This window comes from Ptychodera flava, chromosome 12 (genome assembly GCF_041260155.1).
Source record: "Ptychodera flava strain L36383 chromosome 12, AS_Pfla_20210202, whole genome shotgun sequence".
NCBI lineage: Eukaryota > Metazoa > Hemichordata > Enteropneusta > Ptychoderidae > Ptychodera > Ptychodera flava.
Genome location: NC_091939.1, coordinates 19,008,244 through 19,016,526, shown reverse-complemented (window position 1 = coordinate 19,016,526; position 8,283 = coordinate 19,008,244).

Sequence of the window (8,283 nt, the reverse complement as noted above, 5' to 3'; positions counted from 1 at the left end):
GCGACACGGACAGATTTGTCGTGATCGATGTCGTGCTAGTTCTCATGACATTTTTACAAAAACGTGACCCGATAAATCAGATATGGACACATAGAAGCCATATCAGCCCAACGAAATTTCGAGTGGCTAAAACTGTAGCTTTTCCCGAAATCAAGTGGGGATACCCGTCGATCGTTTTATTTTGGCTCAGTAACGTCGCGGCTCCAGTCGAGTCGTCAGGCTCAATGTGGACGTCGTACCTAGCGATCCCGGTTGGCATAAACTGGAAACCTACACCTCAACGTAAGTTCAACTGAATAAATAAGTACAGTATAATCTTCGGGAAAGCGACAGGAGGCACAAGCATAAAGTCATTCGACTAACAACGATAAATTTCCTTCATCACACAAACAATTCCGTAAATTCTCGCTCGGAATCAAACCTGCAGCGAAGACATAAGCTGTCGAGCTGTATCTGCACTGCAGTGCAGCGCTGTGGAATCTGATGTACTTCGAAAGTTGACTCAGACAACACTCAAAACAGAGTTTCCACCAAGTAACAAAATTAGGATGAATCCACGGGCGAGATAAGTGTCACGCAAACATCAAAGTCCGTAAGACGAAAACATTGGCGACCGAGATCGGGATTGACGAGTTGACACCGGCAGAGACCGGTGACGGCAGCGTTGTTTGCACAAACATGCAATGAGGTATACACTCTGTGTGTCATCGAACGGAATCTTTCGCGCTCGCCAAGGTCGTAAACTTGTGTGATATTTTGAAAAGCCACAGAATCTCTGAGAATGAGAATCACTGTTTCGATCTTGTCGTTGCATTTACTTCATAATCTATTTGTAAATATTCTGAATAACTCTGAATACTATGGCTATCCGTCGCTAGCACGGTGAAAGCTATGTCCGCCGATGGCTGACTTGCCTTGATTGTTTGACACGTTCACGTGACCGAATCCGTACGTCTGGTTGGTGGAGATACCATTCGATGTATCAAAATTTCTGCTTGATGGGATTAATGATGAAAGTATCTCCTGGGTGACTGGCCGCTTTACTCATTAAACGAAGGTAATGCGCGTAAGTAAAACACAAATCGCGACGAAATTAATACAATTTGTTACAACAATTTTTATCCATCTACGACAAAAGAAAAATAAGAAAAGTGTTTATGTGATAAATATATAATCCAATGGTATTTTTCTCTATTTGACGTCATAATATACGAGTGTTTTTCGCGGAGCAGCACACCTTCTCGCCTTCGGCTTCGCCTCTGTTACGCACAATATGTTCAAAGCGTTACACTCTTTTTCATCTATCATCGAACGCTCAACTTCATGTGAATATTGATACATCTCACGAATTCATCAGTGTGTTTCCTTTGAAACTTCATGAGTTGATAAGGAACTTCCTAAGAAGTTCCAGACGCTGACGCGACCATGTTATGTAAACGTAGATACTTTGTAGCTGACTGTGAACAGTATCTGCTGTAAGTACGAGAGTAATCGAATCTCACACCCCCAAGGAACTGGGATCAGATTTCTCACACGAGTTGGGGATATTTTGTCTCGCGAGTGTGAGACAAAATATCCCCAACGAGTGTGAGAAATCTGATCCCAGGTCCTTGGTGTGTGAGATTCTTTTTCTCACATGACCACAAAATGCGTTAAATTCATATTGGACACGTACAATATTATCAAATATTGTGACAACTCTGTCGTCTGCCACTGTACTTTGACCTGCTTACTTTGTAGTTCTAGTCCATGTGTTACTCGTCGTGCCATTGGATAACATTTTGCGCGTGGAACAAAACAGACTGTTTATCATCCAATCAGAGCTCGTGTAATATTTTACTGAAGAGTGTGGGACGGTTTTCTGAGAGTGTGGGATCGATTTTTTCCGACACTGTCGATCCCGCACTCCCAGCGGCCAGGAATGTGAGAAAACAGGCTCCCTGAACGCAGCCGGTGATAGACCAGTGCGAGAACACACCAGAGTTATGCACAACGTTCTCCAACATATCGAGTTCTACAAAAGGCGGCAGCCAAGTATTTACTTACACGAAATCAGAAGAAAACTTCTTGATAATTAAAACGTGCCATCACTGGCGACAGTCCACCGAGCGATAACCAAATACCTGAGCATGAGTCGAAAGATAATATCAAGTCTTGCCGCCGAATCAATGACTTCAGCTATCGAACATATACACTGGAGTTCATAGAAACTGTTTCTGACTACAATATAAATCAAATTCATTGGTTTTATGAGTCTTTGGTGATCTGAACTATAGGTAATTATCGTTTTGGACAAGCAGTTGAAATACAACGGCATGCATTTCGCTTTAAACGCTACATACAGGATCAACCTCTTTGTCAGTGCTACGGGTGTGGATTGTTCCAATGTGATCATTGGACCATCAAACGGGTTGGAGTTATTGAACTTTTTCGATGAGGCTTATCAAGCTACGGGTAATTTTGGAAATCCGTGTTTGGCCGTCGGTGACTGTGTGATTATGGTTTCCACCACTCGCGATATGTTGAACAAAATCCCAACGACTATTGCATGAGAAAGGGTTCGACTGATTTACCACCCAGTTCAACGCTTGCGAGCCGTGTTTCAACTATATAAAGAGTGAGCTTAGATCTAATCAAGATTTTGCTTACAGGTTCACTGAACTAGCGACTGCTTATGCCATAGCAAACATTACTCCCGGTGCTTGTCGTTTCTTTGCGAAAGAAAGTGGTTTCATTTGGGACCATCATCATTCATAATCGTCACGATAAGTTACGCATGTACATTTGTGCCGGCGTGAGGAAATGAACCAGCGCGATGTTGACTTTCAAAATGTAAAGCGCGATGTTGACTCTCAAAATGAAAGTTCGACTACAATTCTTGTTTGTCTCTTGAAATGTGAATCTTAGTTTCCAATTTCACACATTTTAAAGCATTTCTCTGTCGGCCAGGACTCTGCACACATAGACTCTCGCCAGTCGCTTGGTCTCGCGTATTGGCGTAGCTTCCAGTATTTGCTTGTACAAGCCTTCGGCACTCGACCTCGCGCCTTCGGCGCTCGATCGCCTATGTTGGATTGCTACCGCACTAATAATAAAGTGACTCCGGTCAAAAGAAGGCACGAGGGACTGTCGACAGTCTACTGCACACAGTGCAGAGCATGATATTTACTTTTCTTTCAGCATGGCTAAAAATAGCAGTAGAACTGGACTCGAAGTTGACATTTGTTGATCGTGAACACGAGATTTCTGATAGTATTGGAAGTGAACATTATAATAAACACAAATTCCGATGACATTTTCACGTACAACACTCATTGGTACCATGTACAAACCATAGATTGTCTATGTACAAACCAACGAAGTCTAAAGCATCGAGCGTTCCCGCGACCACTTTGCATTCTATGTAAGCGAAAATAAATGTGGCGCACCCGTGTTGTGTGCCCCAGCAAGTTTATTTGTTGGCGACGTTTTGTCTAGTCTGGTGAGTTTGTAGCTATTTTTTTTATTACATGGTTGAGGCGGTGAACTCTTTGAGGAAGTTCCTTATCAACTCATGAAGTTTCAAAGGAAACATACTGATGAATTCATGAGATGTATCAACATTCACATGAAGTTGAGCGTTCGATGCTAGATGAAAAGAGTGTAATGCTGATGTTTGTATGTATATAATATATATATATATATATATATATATATATATATATATATATATATATATATATATATATATACATGTATATATATAAACACACACACATACACACACACACACACACACACACACACACACACATATATATATATATAACTCTTAAGCTCAAACGTTTCACACTCACAAGCTGAGAGAGAGAGAGAGAGAGAGAGAGAGAGAGAGAGAGAGAGAGAGAGAGAGAGAGAGACAGAGAGAGAGAGAAACAGAGAGACAGAGATTGTGATGGATAAGAAAGAATTATTCACCAAGATAGTTATTGCTATAAAGACTCTTTTTTAACTATAGATTTGACGGTATTTAAATTTTATTTGATATGTACACTATTTACGGTATTTAAACAAACAAAAGGTTGACATGAATGACGGCTCTTATTCACAAGTTTAGTCACATAGTCAATAAAACTTTTTTATTTTCCAATTGATAATTTGGAAGTAGAATTTGAATTGTATACTATTTTAGAGAATGGTAAGCAACTTATCAATCTATCTGAAATGATAAACATCTATTGTCAATATGAGAACCATAAATATCATGGCCACAAGCACTCATACAAATCTATTTAAATACAGAATTTCGTCGCGTTAATTATTTCTCCGTGGAGAATTTTGTGATCAATTTATGCATTCGAAATATGAGAGGGTTAACCGTCAATAGTCGGCAAACTTACCCCCTGTAGTAAGAGAGAGAGAGAGAGGAGAGAGAGAGAGAGAGAGAGAGAGAGAGAGAGAGGGACAGAGAGACAGAGGGAGACAGATAGTGATGGCTTAGAAAGAATTTTTCACAACGGTAGTTATTTCTATAAAGACAGTTTTTTTAAGTATAGGATTTGACGGTATTAAACTTTATTTGATATTTACACTAAACAAACAATAGGTTGACATGAATGACGGCTCTTATTCACAGTTTAGTCACATAGTCAAAAAAAACTATATTAATTTCCATTTTATAATTTTAAAAGTAATATTTTAATTGTATACTCTTTTTGAGAATGGTAAGAAACATCAATCTATCGGAAATCATAAACATCTATCGTTAATATGAGCAACCATTAATATCATAGCCACAAGCACTCATACGAGTCTATATTAATAGAGAATTGCATCGCGTTAATTCTTTCTTTTCAGAGGTTTTTGTGATCAATTTATGTATTCGAAATAAGTGTGAGGCTTAACTGTCAATATTCGGCTACTGTACCTCCTGTAAGCAAGAGAGGAAGATGTAGAGGTAGAGGTAGAGGTAGAGGTAGAGAGAGAGAGAGAGAGAGAGAGAGAGAGAGAGAGAGAGAGAGAGAGAGAGAGAGAATGTGATGGGCAAGAAAGAATCATTCACAATGATAGGAATTGCTATAAAAACTCTTTTTAACGACAGGATTTGACGGTATTTAAACTTTATTTGATATTTACTCTAAATAAACAATAGCTTGACATGAATTACGGTTCTTATTCACAAATTTAGTCAAATAGCCAATAAAACTTTATAATTATCTCATTTAAAATTTTGAAATGAGAATTTGATTGTACACTACTTTTAGAATGGTAAGCAACTTATCAATCTATCTAAATTCATGAACGTATATTGTCAATGTAAGCAAAATTACGCTGTTTTGCTTGCCGACGTTTATGTCTAAATAAGGATAACTTAGAATTGTAATCTACTATACAGAATGGTGAACAACAAATTAATGTCTCTATGATCACAAACATGTCTTTGTCAATGTACTCTACTGCAACCAGCAGAGTAATAAGAGTTAGAGGTTATGCAAGTCTAAGAAAAACGAACTGTCTTGCATTTAAGTGCTCTCTTTCGAAGAAGTTGGTGATCAGGTCATCTATTTGAAATATATGTGAAAAGCGCAAACATTTGACAAACTTACCAACTAATAGGGTAAGAGAGAGAGAGAAAGAGAGAGAGAGAGAGAGAGAGAGAGAGAGAGAGAGAGAGAGAGAGAGAGAGAGAGAGAGAGAGAGAGAGAGAGAGAGAGATGATTGTGATGGATAAGAAAGAATAATTCACAACCATAGTTGTTGCCAGAAAGACACTTTTTTACGTATAGGATTTGACCTTATTTAAACTTAATTTGATAATTACACTAAACAAACAATAGGTTGACATGATTGACGGCTCTTATTCACAAATTTAGTCACATAGTCAATAAACTTTTTTATTTTCCAATGATAATTTTGGAAGTAGAATTTGAATTGTATACTATTTTTGAGAATGTAAGAAACCTATCAATCCATCTCAAATCATAAACATCTATTGTCAATATGAGAACCAATAAATATCATGGCTACAAGCACTCCTACGAGTCTATTTTAATAAAGAATTGTATCGCGTTAATTGTTTCTCTGTGGACGTTCTTGCGATCAATTTATGCATTCGAAATATGGGAGAGTGATAACCGTCAATATTCGGCAAACTTACCTCCTGTAAGTGAGAGAGAGAGAGAGAGAGAGAGAGAGAGAGAGAGAGAGAGAGAGAGAGAGAGAGATATTGTGATAGATAAGAAAGAATTATTCATAACGAGTTATCGCTATACAGACACTTTTTTAAGTATAGGATTTGACAGTATTTAAACTTTATTTGATATTTACACTAAATAAACAATAGGTGGACATGAATGACGGCTCTCATTCACGACTTTAGTCGAATAGTCAATAAATATTATTGTTTTACGATTTATAATTTTAGTAATAGAATTGTGAATATTTCACTATTGTTGGGAATTGTAAGCAACTTATCAATGAATTTTATATGATAAACATATTGTTAATGTACGCAACCATAAATAACATATCCACGAGCCTCATACGATGTACTAAATACAGAATTGCATGACAGTCATTGTTTCTTTGAAGAAACTTTTGTGATCAAACAATTTATTAGCTAAAAGTGAGAGGATTAACAATCTATGTTGGGCAAACGTACCAACTGTCAGAGAGAGAGAGAGAGAGAGAGAGAGAGAGAGAGAGAGAGAGAGAGAGAGAGAGAGAGAGAGAGAGAGAGAGAGAGAGAGAATGTGATGGACAAGAAAGAATTATTCACAACGATAGGTATTGCTATAAAGACTTTTTGTAACTGTAGGATTTGACTGTATTTAAACTTTATTTGATATTTACTCTAAATAAACAATAGGTCGACATGAATGACGGCTCTTATTCACAACTTTAGTCAATAGCCAATAAAACTTTATAATTATCTCATTTAAAATTTTGAAATGAGAATTTGAATTGTACACTACTTTTAGAATGGTAAGCAACTTATCAATCTATCTAAATTCATGATATACATTGTCAATGTAAGCAAAAATTACGCTGTTTTGCTTGCCGACGTTTATGTCTTAATAAGGATAACTTACAATTGTAATCTACTATACAGAATGGTGAACAACAATCAATGTATCTATGATCACAAACATGTCCTTGTCAATGTACTCTACTGCAACACAGCAGAGTAATAAGAGGTTATGCAAGTCTAAGAAAAACGAACTGTCTTGCATTTAAGTGCTCTCTTTCGAAGAAGTTGGTGATCAGGTTATCTATTTGAAATATATGTGAAAAGCGCAAACATTTGGCAAACTTACCCGCTAATAGGGTAAGAGAGAGAGAGAGAGAGAGAGAGAGAGAGAGAGAGAGAGAGAGAGAGAGAGAGAGAGAGAGAGAGAGAAGAGAGAGAGAGGATTGTGATGGATAAGAAAGAATAATTCACAACCATAGTTGTGCCAAAAGACACTTTTTTACGTATAGGATTTGACTTTATTTAAACTTTATTTGATATTTACACTAAACAACAATAGGTTGACATGATTGACGGCTCTTATTCACAAGTTTAGTCATATAGTCAATAAAACCTTTTTATTTTCCAATTGATAATTTTGGAAGTAGAATTTGAATCGTATACTATTTTTGAGAATGTAAGAAACCTATCAATCTATCTCAAATCATAAACATCTATTGTCAATATGAGAACCAATAAATATCATGGCTACAAGCACTCCTACGAGTCTATTTTAATAAGAATTGTATCGCGTTAATTGTTTCTCTGTGGACGTTCTTGCGATCAATTTATGCATTCGAAATATGGGAGAGGGATAACCGTCAATATTCGGCAAACTTACCTCCTGTAAGTGAGAGAGAGAGAGAGAGAGACGAGAGAGAGAGAGAGAGAGAGAGAGAGAGAGAGAGAGAGAGAGAGAGAGAGAGACAGACAGACAGACAGAGAAAGAGAAAGAGAGAGAGAGATATTGTGATAGATAAGAAAGAATTATTCATAACGAATTATTGCTATACAGACACTTTTTTAAGTATTGGATTTGACAGTATTTAAACTTTATTTGATATTTACACTAAATAAACAATAGGTGGACATGCATGACGGCTCTCATTCACGACTTTAGTCGAATAGTCATAAAAATATTATCATTTTATTTTCCGATTTATGATTTTTGTAATAGAATTGTGAATGTTTCACTATTGTTGGGAATTGTAAGCAACTTATCAATGAATTTTATATGATAAACATATTGTTAATGTACGCAACCATAAATAACATATCCACAAGCCTCATACGAT